This window comes from Cetorhinus maximus, chromosome 23, assembly GCF_964194155.1.
Source record: "Cetorhinus maximus chromosome 23, sCetMax3.hap1.1, whole genome shotgun sequence".
NCBI classification, from domain to species: Eukaryota; Metazoa; Chordata; class Chondrichthyes; order Lamniformes; family Cetorhinidae; genus Cetorhinus; species Cetorhinus maximus.
In genome coordinates, this window is record NC_135901.1 from 50,534,358 (window position 1) to 50,561,356 (window position 26,999).

The window sequence follows — 26,999 nt, forward strand, 5'->3', positions numbered from 1 at the left end:
CCAGCTGGGATGGGTGATTGAATCCCTTCCCATAGTCCCCACATTTCAATGAATTATCTCCATTTTGACTGTGTTTCAACAGGTCAGATGATCGGCCGAAGCCTCGCCCACGCACAGAACATGCATGCGCTTTCTCCCCACTGTGAACAGGGCTCTTAACCCCCATATTCAAAATCCGATGGTATTTGGGTTACGATAAATTGGACGACACCGTCAGATCCTGATGTGATGTCAGGTTTGTGATTCTGGACTGCAAACCCTGTGAAAATAGTACAAAACAAACAAAGGTGAGTGAGGGAGAACTCACAAAAACACAAAGGCTGGGTGTGAAATTGAGCTCAACGTGTGGGACTGGCATTAGGAAAAAGTGTCCATGAAATCTGCTGGATTATCATAAAAACCCAACTGGTTCACTAATGTCCTTCAGGGAAGTGAACCTGCCTGCCAGTCTGGGCCTACACAACTCTACCAGAACATTGACAGAATTTCCCAATCCCTTATCCTCCAACCTCCATAAGGACCAGGGTAGCAGGTGAATGTGAACAACATCACCTCCAAGTCACACTCTGCCCTGACTTGTCTGACATCCATTTCTGGATGGACAGAAACTTCCTCCATTTAAATTTTGGGAAGACTGAAGCCATTGTTTTCATTCCCTGCTACAAACTCCACTCCCCAACCTTCAATGCCTTTCTGACAACTCTGAGGCCGAAAACCAGACTGTTCACAATCTTGGTGTCATATTTCACCCCAAGCTGAGCTTCTGACTACATACCACTAAGGCCGTCCATTTCCACAACAGTCATTTTGCCGAATTTCATTCCTGCCTCAGCTCAGCTGCTGCTGAAACGCATCCATTCCTTTGCTACCTCTAAACTGGAATGTTCCTAGCCTGCCACATAAACAATGGAGTCATTTACAACTCCACTTCCCATGTCTTTACTCGCACTTTGTCTCGTTCATCCAACGCCCCTGTTCTCATTGAGCTACATAGGCTCCTCATTAAGCAGCACCTCAATGTTCAACTTCTCATCCTCATTTTGAATTCCTTCAGTGACTACGCCCCTCACTATCTCGATCATATCGTCCAATCTACTTCCCTCCCAGATATCTGGACTCATTTCATTCAGACCGATTGAGCATCCCTGATTTTAATTGACTCACTGTTGGTGACCGTGTCTTCAGCTACTCAGGCTATAAGCTCGAGAATTCCCTATTTAGGCATCTCTTTCTCATCCTTTAAGACTCTCCTTAAAACTTACCTCTTTGACCAAGCTGTTGATCATGTGCCTCAATATCTCAACATGTACTTCAATGTTAAATATTCCTGTATAATATACCTGTGAAATACTTTGGAACATTCTATTTTAATCAGTGTGCTACATAAATGCAACTTGTTGTTGTTGATTTGGACATTTATCATCCCTTAGTGAAAATCCTGTAACTCCTTACCAAACAGCATTGTTGGAACACTTTCACCACAGTGACTGCAGCGGTTCAGGAAGAAGGCCCACCAACACCTGACCAACAGACAACTGGGGATTGACAATATCTGCTGCTCTTGTTAGTGACACCAAATACCAAGAATGGAGTTAACAAAAAATCTCGGAAAAAAAGGCACTGTAGAAATACTTGTTACTAAAGCAACACTCTTAAATTGAATGGACGTTTGTCACTCTGTTCTCCCCCAGGATCTACCTCCTTTAACAGCCTCACACTGGAAATTGCTGGGCCTGACTGGGTTGCAAAGTCCTCGGGGTTAACCCCAGCAGCTTCTCCTCCAATTCCACTCCAGCTCAAAACTGACGCAACAAAAAACACCCCCATTCAACACCCACCCTAATTCAAACTGGCTCCTAATTGGTCTGTCTGTGTTTCCAGACTCGGCTACATGAAACAATAAAATGAAAGCAAATCTCTGCAAGGCTGGAACTGGAGTTAAGACATGAAATATTTTAAATATCCAGCAGGTCAGGCAGCATGAACAGATTAAGAAACAGAAGTAGGGGCTCAGGTCGCTGACCTGCCTTCAGGCTGCACGATAACTCTGGGCGACGGCCAAGGACTAATGGCGGGCAATGTTCCCACAATGCTATGCGCTCCAGAAACCGCTCTATCTAAAAGTTGTTAATTTCCTGTTGGACGGTCGGTTGCCGCAATCGGCAGGTGGCAACTATGGCGCCGGGAGAGTCAAGGAGGTGAAGAACTGCAGCAAAATACAGGAGGACGATCACCCGCCATTATTACAGAACAATAAGCCGCGCATCTGCGCTTGCGCACCCACACCAGGGCCGGGACTAACAACTGTCCCGCATCCAGAATCACCGGGACCTGCAGCCTGGAACTGGGAGAGGGAGAAGCGGGAAGAATGAGGAGAAACAATATAATCCAACACTCACAACAACCTCCATTCCCGGGAGACAGAGTTTAGAAACTCACCAACACGATTCCAGTCAAACTTCCACGAGGAAAGAGGGAGCAGTGACTGTGCCTGCACTGATATAGCCCCAGACCTGTCACTCAAACCCCCCAACTCCGCCCAATTCACAGCTCAACCTACCAGCTTGCAGCTTCCTGCACCTTGACCCCGCCCGGCCCAGGTGTGGGACAGTCCAAGGTGAGTCCTTCGTGTTACCAGGATGGTGGGGGAGGGGTGACCTCCTGCCCTGTGCTGTGTCCCAAATGGTTCCATCCTCCCCTCCCCCAGGGCCCACTAAACACTGCATGCAGACAGCTGATGGACCTTGGGGATCCTCACTGACCTGCACAGGTACATTATGCTGCTCCCCAGCCCCGATACACTCTGTAACCAAGATAAAAACAAAAAGCTAAAAGCTACTGCGGATGCTGGAAATCCAAAACAAAATAAAAACAGAATTACCTGGAAAAACTCAGCAAGTCTGGCAGCATCGGCGGAGAAGAAATCAGTCAACGTTTCGAGCCCTCATGGCCCTTCAGCAGAACTGAAGCATAGTTTCAACAAGGGAGAAATATAAATTGGTTTAAGGTGGGTGGGGGGGAAGAGACACATTGAGGGTGTGGTGTGAGCAGATAATCAAAAGATGTCAGAGACAAAAGGGTCAAAGAGGTGTTGAAGGTGGTGGTCTTTGTCTGAGAAAAGTGCTAATTAAGAATGCAAGACAGGATATTCAAAGTACAGCTCTAGTGGGGGTGGGGTGGAAAGACTAAAGGTTTTAGTTTTAGATTTAAAAATAATGGAAATAGGTGGGGAAAGAAGAATCTATATAAATTATTGAAAAAAAAGGCGGGTGGGGGGGGGGGGAAGAAACGGGGTGGGGATGGGGGGAGGGGGGTTTAAGATCTAAAGTTGTTGAATTCAATATTCAGCCCAGAAGGCTGTAAAGTGCCTAGTCGGAAGATGAAGTGCTGTTCCTCCAGTTTGCGTTGGGCTTCACTGGAACAATGCAGCAAGCCAAGGACAGACATGTGAGCAAGAGAACAGGGTGGAGTGTTAAAATGGCAAGCAACAGGGAGGTTTGGGTCTTTCTTGCGGACAGACCGCAGGTGTTCCGCAAAACGGTCGCCCAGTTTGCGTTTGGTCTCTCCAATGTAGAGGAGACCGCATTGGGAGCAACGAATGCAGTAGACTAAGTTAGGGGAAATGCAAGTGAAATGCTGCTTCACTTGAAAGGAGTGTTTGGGCCCTTGGACGGTGAGGAGAGAGGAAGTGAAGGGGCAGGTGTTGCATCTTCTGCGTGGGCATGGGGAGGTGCCATAAGTGGGGGTTGAGGAGTAGGGGGTGATGGAGGAGTGGACCAGGGTGTCCCGGAGGGAACGATCCCTACGGAATGCCGTCAAGGGGGGTGAAGGGAAGATGTGTTTGGTGGTGGCATCATGCTGGAGTTGGCAGAAATGGCGGAGGATGATCCTTTGAATGCGGAGGCTGGTGGGGTGATAAGTGAGGACAAGGGGGACCCTATCATGTTTCTGGGAAGGAGGAGAAGGCGTGAGGGAGGATGCGCGGGATATGGGCCGGACACAGTTGAGGGCCCTGTCAACGACCGTGGATGGAAAACCTCGGTTAAGGAAGAAGGAGGACATGTCAGAGGAGCTGTTTTTGAAGGTAGCGTCATCAGAACAGATGCGACGGAGGCGAAGGAACTGAGAGAATGGGATGGAGTCTTTACAGGAAGCGGGGTGTGAGGAGCTGTAGTCGAGGTAGCTGTGGGAGTCGGTAGGCTTGTAATGGATATTGGTGGACAGTCTATCATCAGAAATTGAGACAGAGAGGTCAAGGAAGGGAAGAGAAGTGTCAGGAATGAACCATGTGAAGATGATGGAGGGGTGGAGATTGGAAGCAAAATTAATAAATTTTTCCAGGTCCCGACGAGAGCATGAAGCAGCACCGAAGTAATCATCGATGTACCGGAGAAAGATTTGTGGGAGGGGGCCGGAGTAGGACTGGAACAAGGAATGTTCCACATACCCCATAAAGAGACAGGCATAGCTGGGGCCCATGCGGGTACCCATAGCCACACCTTTTATTTGGAGGAAGTGAGAGGAGTTAAAGGAGAAATTGTTCAGTGTGAGAACAAGTTCAGCCAAACGGAGGAGAGTAGTGGTGGATGGGGATTGTTGGGGCCTCTGTTCAAGGAAGAAGCTAAGGGCCCTCAGACCATCCTGGTGGGGGATGGAGGTGTAGAGGGATTGGACATCCATGGTGAAGAGGAAGCGGTTGGGGCCAGGGAACTGGAAATTGTTGATGTGACGTAAGGTGTCAGAGGAATCACGGATGTAGGTGGGAAGGGACTGGACAAGGGGAGAGAGAAGGGAGTCAAGATAACGAGAAATGAGTTCCGTGGGGCAGGAACAGGCTGACACGATCGGTCTGCCAGGACAGTTCTGTTTGTGGATTTTGGGTAGGAGGTAGAAGCGGGCCGTCCGAGGTTGGGCGACTATCAAGTTGGAAGCTGTGGGAGGAAGATCTCCAGAGGAGATGAGGTCAGTGACAGTCCTGGAAACAATGGCTTGATGTTCTGTGGTGGGGTCATGGTCCAGGGAGAGGTAGGAGGAAACGTCTGCGAGTTGACGCTCAGCCTCCGCGAGGTAGAGGTCAATGCGCCAGACAACAACAGTATCACCCTTGTCAGCGGGTTTGATGACAATGTTGGGGTTGGACCTGAGAGAACGGAGTGCAGTGAGTTCAGAGAGAGACAGATTAGAATGGGTGAGAGGAGCAGAGAAATTGAGACGGCTAATGTCAGGCCGACAGTTCTCAATGAAAAGATCAAGAGAAGGTAAGAATCCAGAGGGAGGGGTCCAAGTGGAGGGAGAATATTGGAGGTGGGTAAAAGGATCCGTTGAACGGGGAGAGGACTCCTGCCCAAAGAAGTGAGCACGGAGACGAAGACGGCGGAAGAAGAGTTCAGCATCATGCCGAGCCCGAAATTCATTGAGATGAGGGCGTAAGGGTATGAAACTAAGTCCTTTGCTGAGCACTGAACATTCAGCATCGGAGAGGGGAAGGTCAGGGGGTATAGTGAATACGCGGCTGGGGCTGGGATTGGAAGATGGGGTGAGGACGGAGGGACAAGCAGGGGTGGAGGGTCCCCGATGGGTGTTGGAGTCGATTACACCCTCATCTCAATGAATTTCGGGCTCGGCATGATGCTGAACTCTTCTTCCGCCGTCTTCGTCTCCGTGCTCACTTCTTTGGGCAGGAGTCCTCTCCCCGTTCAACGGATCCTTTTACCCACCTCCAATATTCTCCCTCCACTTGGACCCCTCCCTCTGGATTCTTACCTTCTCTTGATCTTTTCATTGAGAACTGTCGGCCTGACATTAGCCGTCTCAATTTCTCTGCTCCTCTCACCCATTCTAATCTGTCTCTCTCTGAACTCACTGCACTCCGTTCTCTCAGGTCCAACCCCAACATTGTCATCAAACCCGCTGACAAGGGTGATACTGTTGTTGTCTGGCGCATTGACCTCTACCTCGCGGAGGCTGAGCGTCAACTCGCAGACGTTTCCTCCTACCTCTCCCTGGACCATGACCCCACCACAGAACATCAAGCCATTGTTTCCAGGACTGTCACTGACCTCATCTCCTCTGGAGATCTTCCTCCCACAGCTTCCAACTTGATAGTCGCCCAACCTCGGACGGCCCGCTTCTACCTCCTACCCAAAATCCACAAACAGAACTGTCCTGGCAGACCGATCGTGTCAGCCTGTTCCTGCCCCACGGAACTCATTTCTCGTTATCTTGACTCCCTTGTCCAGTCCCTTCCCACCTACATCCGTGATTCCTCTGACACCTTACGTCACATCAACAATTTCCAGTTCCCTGGCCCCAACCGCTTCCTCTTCACCATGGATGTCCAATCCCTCTACACCTCCATCCCCCACCAGGATGGTCTGAGGGCCCTTAGCTTCTTCCTTGAACAGAGGCCCCAACAATCCCCATCCACCACTACTCTCCTCCGTTTGGCTGAACTTGTTCTCACACTGAACAATTTCTCCTTTAACTCCTCTCACTTCCTCCAAATAAAAGGTGTGGCTATGGGTACCCGCATGGGCCCCAGCTATGCCTGTCTCTTTATGAGGTATGTGGAACATTCCTTGTTCCAGTCCTACTCCGGCCCCCTCCCACAAATCTTTCTCCGGTACATCGATGATTACTTCGGTGCTGCTTCATGCTCTCGTCGGGACCTGGAAAAATTTATTAATTTTGCTTCCAATCTCCACCCCTCCATCATCTTCACATGGTTCATTCCTGACACTTCTCTTCCCTTCCTTGACCTCTCTGTCTCAATTTCTGATGATAGACTGTCCACCAATATCCATTACAAGCCTACCGACTCCCACAGCTACCTCGACTACAGCTCCTCACACCCCGCTTCCTGTAAAGACTCCATCCCATTCTCTCAGTTCCTTCGCCTCCGTCGCATCTGTTCTGATGACGCTACCTTCAAAAACAGCTCCTCTGACATGTCCTCCTTCTTCCTTAACCGAGGTTTTCCATCCACGGTCGTTGACAGGGCCCTCAACCGTGTCCGGCCCATATCCCGCGCATCCTCCCTCACGCCTTCTCCTCCTTCCCAGAAACATGATAGGGTCCCCCTTGTCCTCACTTATCACCCCACCAGCCTCCGCATTCAAAGGATCATCCTCCGCCATTTCTGCCAACTCCAGCATGATGCCACCACCAAACACATCTTCCCTTCACCCCCCTTGACGGCATTCCGTAGGGATCGTTCCCTCCGGGACACCCTGGTCCACTCCTCCATCACCCCCTACTCCTCAACCCCCACTTATGGCACCTCCCCATGCCCACGCAGAAGATGCAACACCTGCCCCTTCACTTCCTCTCTCCTCACCGTCCAAGGGCCCAAACACTCCTTTCAAGTGAAGCAGCATTTCACTTGCATTTCCCCTAACTTAGTCTACTGCATTCGTTGCTCCCAATGCGGTCTCCTCTACATTGGAGAGACCAAACGCAAACTGGGCGACCGTTTTGCGGAACACCTGCGGTCTGTCCGCAAGAAAGACCCAAACCTCCCTGTTGCTTGCCATTTTAACACTCCACCCTGTTCTCTTGCTCACATGTCTGTCCTTGGCTTGCTGCATTGTTCCAGTGAAGCCCAACGCAAACTGGAGGAACAGCACTTCATCTTCCGACTAGGCACTTTACAGCCTTCTGGGCTGAATATTGAATTCAACAACTTTAGATCTTAAACCCCCCTCCCCCCATCCCCACCCCGTTTCTTTCCCCCCCCCCCAACCCACCTTTTTTTTCAATAATTTATATAGATTCTTCTTTCCCCACCTATTTCCATTATTTTTAAATCTAAAACTAAAACCTTTAGTCTTTCCACCCCACCCCCACTAGAGCTGTACTTTGAATATCCTGTCTTGCATTCTTAATTAGCACTTTTCTCAGACAAAGACCACCACCTTCAACACCTCTTTGACCCTTTTGTCTCTGACATCTTTTGATTATCTGCTCACACCACACCCTCAATGTGTCTCTTCCCCCCCACCCACCTTAAACCAATTTATATTTCTCCCTTGTTGAAACTATGCTTCAATTCTGCTGAAGGGCCATGAGGGCTCGAAACGTTGACTGATTTCTTCTCCGCCGATGCTGCCAGACTTGCTGAGTTTTTCCAGGTAATTCTGTTTTCACTCTGTAGCCAAGTTTCTTTTCTTTTTTTCTGCTGTCCCTTCGCGTAAACACCTTGTTTCATACAAGTTTTGTTTAAGAATTGTTCAATCTTGTTTAATTGCAGGGCTATGGCGCAAAGGCAGGGACGTGGCATTAGGTAAATTGTCCCTTCAGGGGCCTAATACAGACACGACTGGCTGAACGGCCTCCTTCTTTTGCTGCAACCATTCTATGATTATCTGACTTGTCTCTATCCCGCTGCTCCATTCAAAGTGAATCCTACCTTCTGCTTTTGTCCCTGGATCCCTGTTTAACCAAGTAATTATCTCTGCCCTCATTTGTTCCTTATTTCTTTGAGTCCTAGTTTTCCTTTTTTATTTCTCTCATTTTCTTCACATTGCATTCAGATTGTTGTTATCGTGCCATTCACACCTAATCTAGAAACAGCTTTAGTTTTTTCTAATAGTCCCATTACCACTCCATTTGACCTTCCATTATGAAGCCTTTTGTCAGTTAATCTCTCTCGCCCTGCAGCCTTTCATAGACCTTCCCTTCTGTTCCTCTTCCACCTTTCAATGGCTCACAGACCTGAATCGTTAATTCTGTTTCTCTCTCTACAGATTCTTCCAGACCTGCTGAGTGTTTCCAGTTTTTAATCTTTTCATTTCATGTTTTAAGCATTGCAGTAATTTTCGTTTCTCCATTCCAAGCATTCTACCTGACATTATTAATAATTCAATTCAGTTATTCATAAATTAATTTATCTGTACTTTATGTCTTGAAAACTGATTATTTATTGAGCTATTTATCAGTTATCAGTGTCTTTAAATGTTACAATTTCACAACTCCTCATGTTTTCCCCACACTTCCTGGCACTAATATTAAATCCAAAGCAATCTTAAATGGAAGGGTCAGCCCAGCATTGACAGACCAGTCAGTTTAACCTCTTGTGTGGGAAAGCATTTAGAAGCGGCAATTCAGGTTAAAATTAGGTCACTTGTACAATTTGTTCAGGACAATCGTGTTGAACTAAATTTCTTGAGTTTTTGATAAGGTAACAGAGAATGTTGATGAGGGTAACACGGTTGATGTGCACATGAACTGCTAAACGGCATTTGATACAGTGCCAAGTAACAGGTGTGTCAGCAGAGTTAAAATCCATGGGGCAGAGGCAGCATTGGCTGTGTGACAGGCAACAACATGCATGGTGAACGGTTGCATTTTAAAATTGAGGAAAAGTCTACAGTGGGATCACAAGGGGTCGGTCGTCAGACCACTCATTTCTTGATATATATTAATGATTTAGACTTGTGTGTGCAGGGCTGCATTTCAAAATTTGCAAACGACACCAAATTTTCAAGTTGTCTTTACGGTGGGGAGGATGGTGATAAACCTCAAGAGGACATAGACACGATGGTGGAAAGGGCAGACAGGTGGCAGATAAAATTTCATTCAGAGAGGTGTGAAGTGATTCATTTTGGTAGGAAGAACAAGGAGAGGCAATATAAAATAAAGGATACAAGTGTAAAAAGGTGCAGGAGCAGCGTAATGTGGGACTTTATGTGCACAAATCATTGAAGATGGTGGGGCAGGCTGAGAAAGCAGTGAATAAAGCATGTGGAATCCTGGGCTTTGTGAATACGGGAATAAAGTACAAAATCAACCAAGTTAGAATAAACCTGAATAAAACACTGGTTTGGACCCATCTGCAGTATTGCAGCAATTCTGAGCTTTAGGAAGAATGTGAGAGTGTGGAGGAAAGATTCACGAGAGATCGGAACTTCAATTAGGCGAGGTGAAGTTGGTTTGTTATCCTTGGAAGGGGAACCATTCTCTTGCATCTTTTCTGGACCCTCTGTCTTCACTTCCTTCCGAAATTGTAGCCATTCAGTGGCGGTGGTGTTAAAAACTTTCTTTCATGGATTGTGGGCAAGGACAGCATTTGTTGCCCTTGAAGCAAGTGTTTGCCACACCATTTCGAGGGTATTTAACAGTAACCACATTTCAATGTGGATCTGGAGTCACATGTCAGACCAGGTAAGGACGGCAGATTTCCTCCCCGCATTAGTGAACCAGGTGGGTTTTTATGACAATCGACAATGGCTGAATTGTCGCCCTTATTGAGACTTGCTTTCAATTCCAGATTTAATAATTGATTTTAAATTCCACCAGCTGTTGTGGTGGGATTTGAACCCCTGTCCCCAGAGCATCAAGCTGGTTTTCTGGATTATTAGTGGCACCGTCTCCCCCAATATATATTTTTATTTATTTGTAGCCAACAGTTGAGTATTTGTCAGTATTTTGTTCCATGTGGTTTCTATTCTGAGTTTCAGACAGTTTCTGTGCCAAGTGGACGAGGTGTTTAAAGTTCATTCATTTGCCCCTTTTCCATCTCCAGGTCCGGGAAAGACACAGAGAATAATGTCCCCTCATTAAGTATCTATTGACGATACTGAGATGGACAATTCCCACTCCCCATCTTTCCGGTGGATAATGGATGTTCTGTTACATTCAGGTTTCTCTATTATTTCATCTCTAATTTTATTGAGTTTTTTAATTTTTATCCCCGAGACCCAGACCCAGAGTAACGGCCGCCATCTTGTTTCAGCAGGGAGCAGGGCGCATGCGCGGCCATCTTGTTGCTGAAACAGTGAGTGGGCGGGGCTTCACGGTCCCGTTTCCCAACAGGGTCCTTGTGCCCGGGACAGTTACAATTTTGGGGGGACAGGGTTTTAAGCAGCTTTACCCACTCCCAGGCTGCAGGTGATGTTTGCGGCCTAGAGGAGTCCGTGGGCCATGTATATGTTCAGAGTGAGAGGCTGCAGCCCCTATGGGGCTGATTCGCAGCCTTTGGTGACACTTCAGCCCCACAATCCTAATCTCTGGTTGCCCAGTGTAGGAGGGGTGGGGAGAGGGGCTGTGGTAAGACAGCAAATCTTTTCCTGTAACTGTTCATTGGCGTGTTTAAAACAGGAATTTGTAGATACAGTATGGGTGACACACATGGGGGTGGTCACACTGGCTGCTGATCTCTCTTCCGTGGTCCTGTCCATGTCCAGGTGTCCCTGGTGAGGGAACATGTGGTGTCCACCGGTACGCTTGATACATCCCACATCCAGTGGGCATCTCAGGGTACAGAGTGTCTCATAGACACTGGAAACAACATTCTGGTTTAGTTAGGAATGTTCCCTTTGCTTTTATTAGGACCTTGTTGCTGATTGGAACTTCTTTCTGTTTGATTGAACCACATGTTTGGGGAAAGAATGTTCCAAAGAAACTCGAATTGTCTGTTTTGAATTTCTATCCTGTACTTACGATGAAGATTTTTGTAAACTCCTTTTACCGGGTACAAGAGGGAGATGATTTGCAGATAGGAAACTAAAACCAAATATCACATCAAGATCTGACAGTGTCACTCGATTCACTAGGAAACATAGACATATAGAAACATAGAAATAGGAGCAGGAGTAGGTCATTCGGCCCTTCGAGTCTGCTTCTCCATTAATTATGATCATGGCTGATCATCCAACTCAATAGCCTGCTCCCGCTTTCTCCCCATATCCTTTGATCCCTTTCGCCCCAAGAGCTATATCGAACTCCTTCTTGAAAACATACACTGTTTTGGCCTCAACTACGTTCTGTGGTACCGAATTCCACAGGCTCACCATTCTCTGGGTGAAGACATTTCTCCTAATCTCAGTCCTAAATGTATCCTGTATCCTCAGGCTGTGACCCCTGATTCTGGACTCCCCCACCAACTTCTTCCTGCATCTACCCTGTCTAGTCCTGATAGAATTTTATAAGTTTCCATGAGATCCCTCCTCATTCTTCTGAACTCCAGTGAATATAATCCTAAACGACTCAATCTCTCCTCATATGTCAGTCCCGCCATCCCAGGAATCAGTCTGGTAAACCTTCACTGCACTCCCTCTATAGTAACAACATCATTCCTCGGACAAGGAGACCAAAACAGCACACAATATTCCAGGTGTGGTCTCACCAAGGCCCTGTATAACTGCAGCAAGACACCCACACCAAATCCTCTCACTATTGAAGGCCAACATACCATTTACCTCCTTTACCGCCTTCAGCACCTGCATGCTTACCTTCAGCGACTGGTGTACAAGGACACCCAGGTCTCGTTGCACATTCCCCTCACTCAATTTATAGCCATCCAGAGAATAATCTGCCTTACTGTTTTTGCTGCCAAAGTGGATAACTTCACATTTATCCACATTATACTGCATCTGCCATGCATCTGCCCACTCACCCAGCTTGTCCAAATCACACTGAAGCATCTCTGCATCCTCCTCACAGCTCATCCTCCCACCCAGCTTTGTGTCATCAGCAAATTTGGAGATATTACATTTAGTTCCCTCACCTAAATCATTAATATATATTGTGAAAGCTGGGACCCCAGCACAGAACCCTGTGGTACCCCACGAGTCACTGCCTGCCATTCGGAAAAAGACGTGTTTATTCCTACTCTTGTTTCCTGTCTGCCAATCAGTTTTCTATCCATCTCAATACACCATCCCCAATCCTATGTGCTCTAATTTTACACGCTAATCTCTTATGTGGGACTTTGTCAAAAGCTATCTGAAAGTACAAATAAACCACATCCACTGGCTCCCCCTCATCAACACTACGAGTTACATCCTTGAAAAATTCCAGTAGATTTGTCAAGCATGATTTCCCTTTCGTAAATCCATGTGGACTCTATCCCATTCTGCCACTGTTTTCCAAGTGCTCAGCTATTAAATCTTTTATAATGGACTCTAGAATTTTCCCTAAGACCGACGTCAGGCTGACTGGTCTATAATTCCCGACATGGGACCTGAATAACATTGATCTTTGACTGTGGAAGGAGAAGTATTTGTCTGTTCTGTCTGTGGGAAAAGATTTCAAACATCAGTGTGACTGGAAAAGCACCGAGACACAGACACACCCAAGTGAAAGTGCTCCAGTGAACTGACTGTGGAAGGAGCTTTAACCTGTTACACCATCTGAAAAAAAAACATCTCACCATGCACAACGGGGAGAAACTGTGCAAGTGTTCTGTGTGTGGACAAGGATTCAACTGATCATCCAACATGGAGAGACATGGGGACACTGACACCATGGCGAGACCATGGAAATGCTGGGACTGTGGTGGTGGGGGGGGATTCAGATCCTCATCTGAGCTGGAAACTCATCAGCGCAATCACACTGGGGAGAAGCCGTTCACCTGCACTGACTGTGGGAAGGGATTCACTCAGATAAGTACCCTCACTTCACATCAACTTGTTCATTCTGACAACAGACCTTTTAAATGTTCTGACTGTGAAAAGTGCTTTAAAAGCAGAAAAATTCTGCTGACATATCAACGAGTTCACACTGGGTAGAAACCATTCAACTGCTCCAAGTGTGGGAAGAGATTCACTCAACTAACCCAGCTCACATCACATCAATGTGTTCACTCTGAAAAGAGACCTTTTAATTATGCCGACTGTGTGAAAAGCTATAAAAGCAAAATGGATCTGCTGACACACCAGCGAGTTCACACTGGAGAAAGACCATTGAACTGCTCCGTGTGGGAAGGGGTTCATTCACCCATCCCTCCGGCTGAAACACCAGCGAGTTCACACTGGAGAGAGACTGTTCACTTGCTCCGTGTGTGGGAAGGGATTCAATCATTCATCCACCCTGCAGACCCACCAGTGTATTCACAAGTGACTCCCAGGGTTGGATTCTGCTGTTATTGCTGCTGTTAATCACATCCAGGACTGAACCATGCTCTTTCTGAGAGTTGGGGTTTGTTTCTGCTGATGTTAATTATCCCTGTAACTGAGCTGGAGTTTAATATTCTGGATAAAGGTTAAATATATCAGCTTAGTGTCAGACATTGTCGACATATTAGTCGAGGCATTGAATGCAAGAGCAGGGACGTTATGATGGAGCAGTATAAAGAATTAGTTAGGCCACATTTGGAGTACTCTGTGCAGTTCTGTTTGCCACACTACAGGAAGGATGTGATTGCACTGGAGAGGGTGCAGAGGACATTCACTCAGGATGTTGCCTGGGCTGGAGAGTTTCAGCTATGAAGAGAGATTAGATAGGCTGGGGTTGTTTTCCTCAGAGCAGAGAAGGCTGAGGGGGGACCTGATAGAGGTGCACAAAATAATGAGGGGCATAGATAGGATGGATAAGTAGACATTTTTCTCTTTAGTGGAGGGGTCAATACTCAGGGGGCATAGATTTAAGTTAAGGGGCAGAAGGTTTAGAGGGGATATGAGGATTTTCTTTTCACCCAGAGGGTGGGGGCTATCTGGAAAGTGCCAGCAAAGCCGATATCCCGTGAATGAATTTTAAAAGAAAGACAACGCTTTCATCCAAGAAATCAACCGAATGTACCTTCCCTGAAATGCTTCTAATACAACTCTATCCATCCTCAAGATTATCCCATAACTATGTTATCATGAGGTGCGAATAGTACGAGCTGGAACTAGGTCTTTCTTATTTTTCAATCCATTTGCTAACAGAATCTGCCCCTCCCTTCCCCAGATTCAGACAATGATTAACTGAGACTCAGTCTCTAATGGCGGCCTTAAAAGTGGATAAATCCCCAGGCCCAGGTGAAATGTGGGACTCAGTGCCTGAGGGAGTGGTAGAGGCAGGAACCCTCACAACATTTATGAAGTATTTAGATGAACAGTTGAAACACCACAGCTTACAGGGCTACGGGCCAAGTGCTGGAAAATGGATGAGAGGAGATGGAGCTTGATGACAGGCACTGCAGGAATTCACCAAGGCTCCTTCGACAGCACCATCCAAACCCACGATCACTACCATCTAGAAGGACAAGGGCAGCAGATAGATGGGAACACCACCACCTGGAAATTCTCCTCCAAGTCACTCACCATCCTGATATGGAAATATATTGCCATTCCTTCACTGTCGTTGGGTCAAAATCCTGGAAGTCCCTTCCTAACAGCACTATGGGTGTACCTACACCACATGGACTGCAGCGGTTCAAGAAGGCAGCTCATCACACCCTTCTCATGTGCAACTAGGGTTGGGAAACTAATGCTGGCCCAGCCAGCGAAGCCCATATCCCATGAATGAATAAAAAAAAACAGAACATGAGTGATTATTGTGGCCAGTAGAATGAAACAACGCTTTAAATTATCAATACAGTAAGACCTATTCCAGATAAAAATTGTCTCTCAAACATTCAGGAAAGAATTAAACACATTGAACATATCAAAGTGAGTCAAATTAATTTGAAGAAGGAAATAGAATCTGGATTTAGAAAATATCCACAAAATGGTTGCAGGTGAACAGAGCTGGAGAATCTATAAAATCTGTGCATGAACTTTTCTTTGAACCAGATGTAATTACAACATGTCTATAATTTAGAATTGTGTCAGATGATCAGCAGATGGGGAGGATGAATCTAAGTCGATAGTTATTATATTTTAGTGGGAAAGTTTTGACATTTATTCTTGGTGGCAGCTCAAGGGTTTGTGTTGCTGATTCTGATCATTCTAGTAGCTTTAGTATGTTATCTACAGTTTGTCATCAAGAAATTAGGAAAACAAGCTCGTAGCTTAGAAATAGTGAGGTTAGTCAGAAACCAGTTGTGAGAAATCAATAAGAATATTTCCTTCTCAAGGTGGGGAGATCTGTGCGAAATCACTGTCTAATAACCTTATAAAATCTTCAGAAATTTATTGAACATTACAGAAATAGCTCTCTCTCTCCCTTGTTTAGGAAGAAAGATTCCTGGCTTGATAAAGATCGGACAATGTATCCCTTTGATAACTCATAGGGATGGTCTCAGTTGTTACAGGATGGAATTTGTAGTAGTTATTGAAGGCAATGGCTTTTGTCTTCAATTTTTAATTGGAGGAATTTTATGCTCATCCAGTACTGGGTGTGGGATAAGCAGTTTGATAATTTAGTAACAGTGGAGGAATGGAGAGGGATGGTGGTGAGGTAGAGCTGGGTGTTGTCAGTGTACATTGAAAACTAACACGGTGCTTTTGGATGATGTCACCTAGTGGTAGCATGTAGATGAGAAATAGGAGGGGCCTAAGATAGATCCCATTTTTAGGATGGGTCAGGGCAGTGGATTTAAAGGTGAAAGGGACAGTACCAGAAGAGAGAAAGACAAAACTGTGAATAATATCAGCTAACATGGAGAAGTTGGGTGATCAGTAGTTCAGTGAGAGTGGGGTCAGTACAGCAGAAAGTGGGTCTCATGGACAAGATGAGCAGTGAGAGGGCACGAGGGGAGGTGGGAGAGAAACTGGAGAAAGATGTGGGTTCAGGTCTCAGACAAGGGGGAATTTTAAAGGCAGTTTGTCCCGGTGGGTTAGTGGAAGGGAGGGAAGCAGCAGAGGCAGCTGATCGGATTGTCTCAATCTTAGTGACAAGGAAGCTCCATGGGCAGAATTTTGCCCTTGGTGTGCGGGCTTGGCGGGGGCGAGTGGGGCAGTCGGGAAGCTGACCACTGCCTGCAATCAGGCCCGGAAGGCAATTTCATGCTGGGGGCCAAGTAAGGCCTGCGCCACGTGAAACGTGAGCAGCAGTGCTCAGCGCTGCCTGTGCGGGAGGGGGGAGGAGTGCGAGCTGGGCAAGTGTGACCTTTGTACATGCACGCGAGAGCGAGCTACATAATCTCCCTGAGGCAGAGAGCTGTCTCAGGGAGGTGGAATGATTTGAAAAAATATATATTAAAGATTTTATACATGTTATGAAACATGTCCCCTCATGTCACTCTGTCACATGAGCAGGGAGATGTTTTTAATTAATAAGATAAAAGCAAAATACTGCAGAGCAGTACTTCTTCAAGGTCGGCACTCCTGGAAGAGAAGTGGCAGTGAATTAAATAAGATAAAAGCAAAATACTGCAGGGCAGTACTGCATCAAGGTCGGCATTCCTGGAAGAGAAGTGGCAGTGAATTAAATAAGATAAAAGCAAAATACTGCAGGGCAGTACTGCATCAAGGTCGGCATTCCTGGAAGAGAAGTGGCAGTGAATTAAATAAGATAAAAGCAAAATACTGCAGGGCAGTACTGCATCAAGGTAGGCATTCCTGGAAGAGAAGTGGCAGTGAATTAAATACGATAAAAGCAAAATACTGCAAAATAATTTTGCAAAGAAGCAAAACTCTGTTTGTCTCTCCAGAGATGCTGTCAGACCTGCTAAGTTTTTCCAGCATTTTCTGTTTTTGTTTCATGCTTTTAATTCAAGTGTAAAATTTGATTTGCTTCAGGTGACCTCATCCCGCCCGTGGATGAGGTTTCCTGAAAAAGGTAAAGGCCGCATGGCCTTTTCGCCCGCCCACCAACCATTAGGTTCGATGGGCAGCGTAAATTTGAATTTAATTAACTTCTTAGTGGCCTTAGAGGCTCCTTAATTGTTGGTGAAATATTGCGGGACTGTGCGATGACGTCGGGACTGACCTGATAACTGACCTGGAGTTTCTTAACATCAGCAGAAACAGACCCCAATAAATATGATTCAGTCCTGGATGTGATTAACAGCAAAATCCAATCACTGTAGTTACTTGTGAACTTGCTAGTGTCTCTGTAAATGGTATAAGTGAGTGAATCCCTTCCCACACACGGAACAGGTGAACGGCCTCTCCCCAGTGTGAACCCGCTGGTGTGTCAGCAGACGGGATGACTGAGTGAATCCCTTTCCACACTTGGAGCAGATGAATGGCCTTTCCCCAGTGTGAATTCGCTGGTGTTCAGTGAGTTGAGATGATTCCCTGAACCCAGTCCCACAGTGAGAGCACCTGAACGGTCTCTGATCAGTGTGAACAAGTTGATGGTGCATCAGTTCCCCAGAACTTTTATAGCACTTCCCACAGTCTGGACATTGAAAAGGCCTCTCCCCAGTGTGAACTCGCTGGTGCATCAGTAGGTTGGATGAGGTAGTGAAACCCTTCCCACACACAAATGCAGGTGAACGGCCTCTCCCCAGTGTGAATTCGCTGGTGTACAGTGAGATGAGATGAACGTCTGAACCCAGTCCCACAGTGAGAGCCACCTCTAACATTCAATCTGATCAAAATATTTTTTCCACACTATCCGCATATCCCTGTATGTAATTGCTCAATCTGTCATCCATTCCATTCCTTTGTTCCCTCTGGACGTAACTATCCTAACGCACTCCCGGCTGACCTCCCACATTCAGCCTCCCTGTAATCCAAAACTCTGCTCACTTGAACCAAGTCTTATTCACTCCTGTACTCACCGACTTACAAGAGCTCTGGGTTAAGGAGAACCTCAATTTTAAATTTCTCATCCTCGTTTTCAAATCTCTCCATGGTCTCTCCCTCCCTACCTCTGTAATCTCCTCCAGCCTCACAGCCCTCCGAGATATCTACACTTCTCTAATTCCGACCTGCTCAGCATTCCTGATTTTAACTGCTCCACCTTTGGCGTCTCCCCCAATAGCTGCCAAGGCCACAAGCTCTGGGATTTCCCCCCTAAACCGCTCCACCTCACTTTCCTCCTTTAAGATAATACATAAAGCCTACCTCTTTGAGTAAACTTTTGTTCATCTGCCCTGATATCTCTTCATGTGGCTCAGTGTCAAATGTTGTTTTCTAACACTCCTGTACATTTCATTACACAATAGAATTAATTAATTTCCGTTTCAGGGTGGGCAGAATTTGATGGTCAACATAGGCACCAAAGTGAATGAGAAATGGACTATAGCTCAGGAAAAACAATTCCTGAAAGATACTGTGGGAAGATAAAGCTGGGAAGCCAGCAGCACATAGTCAGGGGATGGGCAGCAGTGGAAACCTCTTTTAGACACAGTTGGCAGAAGGAACATTAAAATCCTAAACATAATTAAAATACACCTATTATTAGAGACAGAGAAAGTTAGACAATGGCAGAGAGGTGATCAGGAAGGGCAGAGGTGAAACAGAGTAATAGATGGACATGGATTCAGATCCACAGTAAAGGAGTCACACCAGCCCCAGAGCCATGAAACCTCTCACAGATAACAGAGCACAGCACTAAAAGCTCTAAACTGTGGATGAATAGTCAAGAATACTCAACTCTGAAACAATTTCAGTTTTTAAATGTAAACTCTCCTGCTGGAGCCTGCAGCTGGAAAGATATCAGAAGCACTGGAGTCAGAGAAAAATCTCCCAGTTGAGGAAATACCCAGGGAGCGGGGTGATGTCACTGTGTAATTGTCGATGTGTGATGATGTCACAGTGTAATTGTCAATGTGTGATGATGTCACAGACATGGCCACAGAACATCTGGGTCTGTGCAAACCAATGATCACCACACATTATGAAGGATGGGAGGGTCCTTGAGAGGGTGCAGAGGAGATTTACCAGATTGGGTCGAGGGATGAGGGATTTTAGTTGTAAGGTTAGTTTGGAGAAACTGGTGTTGTTCTCCTTGGAGCAAAGTAGGTTGAGGGGAGATTTTATGGAGGTGTATAAGTTTATGATAGGTTGAGATAAGGTAGATAAAGATGTTCACATTAGTTGATCATAAAAGGATTACAGACACAGGTTTAAAATTTGAGGCAAGATCAACAGGACGGGTGTGAGGAAAGGAATTTACAGAGTGAGTGGTTGAATGAGCTGGAACACAATGCTTACAGTCAGAGGCCAATAATATTCAGATCCTGATGAATCGAGTGACATTGTGGTGATGTTTGGTTTGAGTTTCCCGTTTGCAAATCCTTCCCATTTTACATCCTGTAAAAAGAGTATTAAAAAAATCCATCACTGTCAGCCCAGGATAGAAATTGCGAAGAGACAAACATTGGTTTGAGTTTACTGTGTGTAAATCTTCCCCTTCTAACCCACTGTAAACGGAGTTTCCAAAATCCATCCCTATCAATCCAGGATCGAAATGCATAATATTCTCTCCTCCTGCTACCTGGACCAGGATCACCGCGCATGCGCCTTGCTGCACAGCCGCTCCCCCGGGCCGATCAGAGGGATATTCAGCTATTTCCGGTCTGTTTGCTACAAACACGGGACCGGTAGTTTCCTATTAAGCGTCTGGGGCCTGCACCAAGTGTTTATGAAGCCTCCCTGCCCACTCCACTAGCTCCATTCCTCCTGCTCACCCACCCACATCTTTGTTATTCTGCTGCAGTCGCCATTTTCTCACCCACTCACTGCCGCTCTGGTCACAGGATAGCACTGCGCGTGCTCAGACAATAAATAGCAATGCGCAGGTGCCAACTACACACTGCAATGCGCATGCTCATATCTCTGGGGCTCTGGATAGGGCACATTCTCTGCCGCTGTGAATGCTGGGTGATAGGTCCGCCATTAGAAGCCGATGCTGTTGCATCTAAAATTATTTTTGATGATCCGATGATGACTAAAGATTTAGTGTCAAGGTATAAAATTATTAAATCAATTGAGGCAACAAGGTGCACACGCCTGTACCGTACTTCTGTCTTTGGTGTAATTAACAGCAGAACAAACCCCTACAGTTAGATGTCAATTCACTGGATTCTTAGCAGGTGAGGTGAAGAAGTTATTTTTCTTTCCACACACTGAACATTTAAACTCTGTCTTTCCAGTAAGAATGTGCCTATTGCGGATTTAATCTTTGAACTTTTAAAGCCTCTGGTGACTGGTGACCAAACTTTGTACACATGAACTACTTGAATTTTCTCCATCAGATCTGACTGCTGCTGTGTCAACTCATCAGATGATCGAGTGAATCATTTCCACATTCAGCTGGTGAATGATGTTTTCACTGTGTGACTTTACCCAGGAGTGTGCAGCTCAGACTTGGATCTCAAATCCTTCTTGAAATGAGTTCTACATTCTCATCCAAGGAAAAGAGAAAAGCGATGCTGTAAATCTGAAATAGAAATAGAACATTTTGGAATTCGAAACAGGCCTGGTAGCGTCAGTGGAGAGAGACATATTTTTCCTTTCAGGCCTGTGACTTTTCAGCAGAACTGTACTGAGTCAGTGCACAGACCTGAAAACATAACTCTGAATCTCAATCCAAAGAAATTTCCAGATATGCCAAGTATTTCTATCATTTTCAGCCTTTCTCTCTGGTCAAAGACGTTGCTTCTGAAATGGACATTGGATTTATTGATGACTAAGTTATATTGATTCTTGTCTGTCTGCAAGTGGAAACATCTTCCAAACACTTTTCTAACATTCACAGCTTCGATCAAGTCATCCCTCACACTGTTTTCCAGAGAGCACCTGTTGAACCTGTTCAATCGTTCTTGAAAGTTATAACTTTTCAGTTCTGGCATCACTCCAGTAAATATTTCTTGCACCTTTAACAGGGCTTCTGGATAAACATAATGATATGGAGATGGAGCATCCTTTTCAAAACAGGCACTTTTATCATGAGCCTGTTGTGTACCTTCTTGCAGTACATCGACTGAACACATTGAAATCCAGTGTGAAAATATTAACAATTTCAAAGCTTAACAAGCTGCACAAGACTGGAAGGAGAGTGTGGCTGTGGATAATTGATACTGTGCACTGTAATCAGTATCTCAGACAATTAGGAAAATGAGCTCCTGTAAACCCATCCCAACTCAAAGCCTCGTGTCTTACATTTCCTGTCCCTGCTTTCCAGGGAAAAATTGGATTTGCTAACTAATTTTTCCTGCATCAAGCAACCAATTGACATGGGAGCTTGACGGGCAGAGGGAGCTGGAGGCGAGGCAGGGACAGAAGCAGAAACAGCTGCAGCATGGAAGTGTTTAGAATTTGATGTGTTTAACTTACTTTCAGTGATGAATTTCTGCCGTGTGTTCCCTTGTCAGCTTCACAGGAGCCACAGTGATGAGGTTTGTGGGCTTTGGAAATTGAAAGTTGTACATGAGCAGTTTGAACAGCAGGTCGAACAAGTGCCAGCTCAAATTTTATTTTGGGGTATGTGTGCGGTCATTCATTTTAACGGGAAGGACGTGGAGGGACAGAATTGATATATATTGCTGTGGGTGAAAAGGTGGGATTATGTAATTAGTTAAATGGCTCTTCCAGATATCCGACACGGACACGATGGGCCGAATGTGCTCCTTTTCTGCTGTAGGCATTTATGATTTCATACCAACAACATTAAACTGTGCAGAGGGTCAGTTGTCGTGGCCGAGTGGTTAAGGCTTTGGAGTTCAAATCCATTGGGGTTTTCCGCTTCCCATTTTCCCTGGTTTTAACTCTCTGTCTGCAGAGTTAATTATCAGTTAAATTGAATCTAATCCATCCAAACACTCGAGAATTTTCGAATTTCCGTTCATTCAGGAAAACATTCACGAAACCTGCACTGGGAAATAGAACAAAAACAGAACCAGGCTGGTGTCATTCTTGCTTCCCTAAATGACATTAGTGAAGCAGATGGGTTCTTATGACAGTCGTTCCATGGTCACCATTAGACTTTCAATTCTAGGTGGGATTCCAACCCTGGCCCCCAAAGGATTACCCTGTGTCTCTGGATTACTAGCCCACTGACAATACCACTAAGCCACCACCTCCCAGAGTCTTCACTCTTTCTCAAAATAAAATTCAGCAAAATAATAATAGTTTTAAAGGATGTTTCTTCTGGCAGCGGCTGATTGGAGAGTGTTGGGCTGGATAATTGGTGCATTTCCCTGTCTCACTCGCTGTGGAGCTGAGGAAGAGAGAAAAATTGATGCGTTTGTTTGATCCAATAACTTCATAGATTTCTACTGGGCTAGATGGATGTACATGATCGTTTATTTTCTTTAAAATGAATATTCAGAATATTCTTTGAAATGAAAGTTCAGAAATGAAGGTTGTTGTCGGAACTCAGAGGGCAAAAGTCGAGCTTGCAACGTTGGGCGATATTTTCCTGTAGTTTCAGATCCACAGAGCCAGCCAGACCTGTGTGGTAATGAATGTTGATGGGGAGAAAACGACGAGGGATTCGCCCCTGGGTGTCCTCAAACCACCGATTTTTTTCAGTTCTCAGCTGAATGCACTGATAAATTGTACAACAAAGACTGATGAAAGTTGACTCTTCGAGATACCCTAAAGCAGGGGGTCAGTGAGTTAAAGCTTCAGATTGCTGCTACCAGAATGACAATTGTTCCCTATCAGTTTCATTCTCCCAAAATTAAATTCGGGACATTCATCGTGGATACATGGAAACTGCCTGATCCCACCCACTGCAGACACATCCATGTCACCGGGAACCAGCTCTCCTGCAACAATTGCCTTCTCCCTTTGAAACTTTCAGTGTTTTGTCTGTTACCAAATATTCTGATTGTCCTGAGGCCAATAATTCTAAAGGGCTTTCTCTGTTACACAGCGAGTGGTTAGGATCTGGAATGCACTACCTGAGAGTGTGGGGGAGGCAGGTTCAATCGTGGATTTCAAGAGAGGATTGGACAGAAAATCCAGGTCTCCGGGGAAAAGGCGAGGTAGTGGGACCAGGCGAGTTAGTTTCCAGAAGAGTAAGAGGTCTCCCTTTTCAGACGGAGATGAGATGTTTTTTTTCTCTCTCGGGGGTCGTTGCTCTGTGGAATTATTTTTCCCAGAAAGCAATGGAGACTGAGTCATTGATTTTATTCAAGGCAGACTTAGACAGATTTTTGATAGACAAGAGAGTCAAGGGTTATGGCGGGCTGACAGGAAATTGGAGTTGAGCCCACAACCAGATCAACCATGACCTTATTGAACAGCAGAACAGACTCAAAGGGCTGAATGGCCTATTCCTTCTCCTGTTCCCGAGCCCTATGTTGCTATGACATGGGCTGAATGGCCTCTATCTGTGAGGTAACTTTGGACCTGATACTATGATACTATGAGGGGCTCGAGAGGTAAAATGGACTATCTTGGTTATGTTGGTTATGTTGTAGTTCAGTGCAAACACCACTCAAGGCAATGGTTAATGTGCATTGAGTGGAGATGGCATGGCCGAGCGGTCTCAGGGGGTGGGGTTTAGACTCCAGTCTCCTGTGTGTGTTGCCCTTTCAGTCACATCATCTCAGAATCGGCTCGAAGTCGGTGTCCTTTTAAGATCTTCATTTTGGTAAGAAGAACAAGGAGAGTCAGTGTAAATTGCAGGGTGACCGGGAAGATGTGGAGCCGAATACTCTCTATCGCTGCTAGAACCGTTCTGGGATGTTATATGAACAACATTAAAATCACCATAAGGCCTGTAGTCGGGGCCAAGTGTTTAAAGTGATGGGCTTGAAATCCATTGGGGTCTCCTGAAGCAGGTTTGAGTCTGGCTGACTGCACATCTTCCTTTAGATGCCTCCAGGGTTAGTTATTGGTTAAATTGAATAAAAACCTTCCAAACACTCCCGTGTGCTTTACCTGCTTCCCTTCCGCGTTTCTTCATTTCTGTTCATCTGCAAACATTTACTCAATTTGGAGTCTGGAAAGGAACAATAATTGGCCAAGCTGGTGTCGCCCTTGCTTTCTTGGTGTTTGCCTCCCCTTCGGTCTCTGTCGCTCTCAGTGTAAATGTCTATCTGTGATCCTCTGTTTATGTCAATGTGCTTCAGTTCCCCAAGGGGATGAACACATTTTTATCATCACAAGCTTTATTCACATGAGTTAAACTCAGAACAAGCTGAGACACCAACTGGAAATCAGGATTTCTATCCCCGTATTTTGGAATATGAACGGCTTAAAATGCTGGTCCGGTTAGCTCAATCGATAGAACATGAAACTCTAAATTCCGGGGCCATGTATTTGAGCCCCACGCTAGGCGCCATTATTCCTGAAAACTTTTCAGCTTCCATGGGTGATCCCCAGCTCTCCATTTCTCCAGCAGTATCACCGCTCAAACTGAGTCTTTCTCCGTCCCACTTTGTGAAAAATCGATTTGGTTGTTTCTGAGTTAAAATTGCCCTCTGCTTCACTGGAAGTTGTTACTGTTCAGTGCTGAGGATTTGGTGCTTTCACTGGCAATTCCCGGTCAAGGAAATCCTTTTCCTTACTACTGTGTGAACTGTCACAATGAACAGAAATTCCTGATTAAATGAAACCAGGTCTGGCAGCGTCTGTGGAGTGAGAAACTGAGTTAATCTTCCAGCTGGATGATCTTTCATCAGAGCTGGAAAAGCCAGAGATGTAACAGGTGGAAAACAAGTCCAGAGGCGGAGGGAGGGGAGTGAAAGGACAAAAGGGAAGGACTGTGATAGGTTACAAGGCATGAGACAGAAACTGACGAAAGGGATGATGGTGCAAAATGTGGGTGGGAATGGGACAGATTTATCTTCCTGCTGTTCAAACTGACAAAAATATCACTCTTGATCAACCAATCACAACTACCCTTTCAAAGTAACTTTCTATAATTGTTTGATTTCCATCCCCACTGCTGCTGCCTTCACAGTCATTCTATCATCTTCAACCCATTCCAGCAAAATCCACCTTCTTCCCTTGTGTTCAGCTCCTCTGACGTCATGGGACTGAGTAAATTCAGTGAGAATTTTTTTGTCATTTGGCACAAGATTCGGAACCAGACCTGGGAGAGGTTTGTGTCGGTGTAAACAGTGAAATCTCCCCAATTACCGCTATATTTTGCCGTGAACCACCGTCTCTATAGTCAGTGATTTGCAGCCTGCCATGCCCTTCTCTCATTCCTTATCTTCACCTTTGTATTTGTTCGCGACCTGTTGCATGGGTGACAATTCCGGCGCTGGTGCAATACCCAGCTCTCACTCCACTGATTCAAGCGGAACTGATATGCGTTTTCAGTTTTCAATCAAGAAGTAATGTATATTTATATTAATCATTCTCATGACATTTATAAGCACCGAACCCTAACCACTAGACCCCCAGATTTGCAGCTTTACAGCCCGGCTTATCCATGCTTTCTGTGCCTTTTATTTTCATTTCAAACTTCTTTCAACAGAGACACTTTTCTCCGACAAAATGACACGTTTCCCTAGAACACAACCGACTTCTTCAGCCAATGACAACAGCGATTGCTGTTAGCTGGAGCAGCATTCATTGTCTCACAGTCCCGGGTTGTCATTGGGTCCTTAAGCGACAAAAAAAGACAGAAATCGCCAACTCTCCTGTTACCCGACGAGTTCCAACAGATAAGGCGAAGAGCAAGTGCAATACGGCTGTGAGACACTGCATTCAGCTAATATTCAACAACAAGAAGGAGCAACGCAGCTTTTCCTCTTACTTAAATGTGTAAGTTGCGGTAAAGTTTCTGTCCGGTTTCGAACCGGGGACCTTTCGCGTGTAAGGCGAACGTGATAACCATTGCACTACAGAAACTTCATTGGTAAGTGCATCTGACTACAATGCAGTTCCGCAACAGCATTTTTGGGTCTTTGTTTTGAAGAAATGGAATTCGGCTGTTCTCATTAGGAATGCTGGAGACAGACTGATCAACAATGTCATCATCAAATGGCACAGCAGGTTGGATGGTCATTAGATTATCTCTTCTGTGCCAGCTTCCTTTTTAAAGAGGAACCAATTTGTCTCAATATATTTCTCTCTCTCCATAAGCCTAATTTTTCTCTATTTCAAGTCACTGTCTAATTCACTTTTGAAGAAGGAGTTTCTGCAGAATCCATGCACTGTTTCCCTTAATTAACAAAGTTTTCCCGACCCAGTAACATGAAGATTTGGACTTGGGTTTCTTCAAGTCCCTGGAGGATTGGATCCGAATCCCAGCACTGCCACAGTTTAAGTCACATTCCCACTTTGGGGAACTTTAGGAATTCCCTTTCGGAGAACAAGAGGAGATTCTAGTTTAATACAGGGCGGGTTGTGAACTTTATTTTGTTTGCAAAAACGCGGAGAGGCAATACAAATATAAATTGCTGTGGGGGAAACGGGACGGGGTGGTGTGGAATTGGTTGAGCTGCTCTTCCAGAGAGCCAGCACAGACACGACGGGCCGAGTGACTTATTTTGC

General features: G+C 45.6%; 1 long non-coding RNA gene and 1 other non-coding gene across 2 annotated transcripts in view; one reads left to right on the forward strand and one right to left on the reverse strand.

The window, feature by feature from the left end:
• Nucleotides 1-26,999, forward strand: part of LOC144698290 (uncharacterized) — a 493,807-nt gene that overhangs the window by 120,933 nt on the left and 345,875 nt on the right. The window lies entirely within an intron of this gene.
• Nucleotides 26,282-26,354, reverse strand: trnav-uac (transfer RNA valine (anticodon UAC)). Its single transcript has one exon. It is a non-coding gene; the product is annotated as a tRNA-Val (tRNA).